The sequence below is a fragment of the Sapajus apella genome, unplaced genomic scaffold (assembly GCF_009761245.1).
Source record: "Sapajus apella isolate SASKATOON/1434 unplaced genomic scaffold, GSC_monkey_1.0 scaffold43, whole genome shotgun sequence".
NCBI classification, from domain to species: Eukaryota; Metazoa; Chordata; class Mammalia; order Primates; family Cebidae; genus Sapajus; species Sapajus apella.
Window position 1 is genome coordinate 9,496,889 of NW_022436983.1, and position 379 is coordinate 9,497,267.

Consider the following 379-nt stretch of genomic DNA (forward strand, 5'->3'; position numbering starts at 1 on the left):
TTTTTTTTTTTTTTTTTTTTTGAGATGGAGTTTTTCTCTTGTTGCCCAGGCTGGAGTACAGTGGCACAATCTCAGCTCACTGCAACTTCCGCCTCTCGGTTTCAAGCAACTCTCCTGCCTCAGCCTCCAGAGTAGCTGGGACTATAGGCACCTGCCACCACCCCCAGCTAATTTTTGTATTTTTAGTAGAGACGGGGTTTCACCATGTTGACCAGGATGGTCTCGATCTCTTGACCTCGTGATCCACCCGCCTCGGCCTCCCAAAGTGCTGGGATTACAGGCTTGAGCCACCGCGCCTGGCGGCGAGGCTAATTTTGAACTCCTGATCTCAGGTGATCTGCCCGCCTCAGACTCCCAAAGTGCTGGGATTACAGGTGAG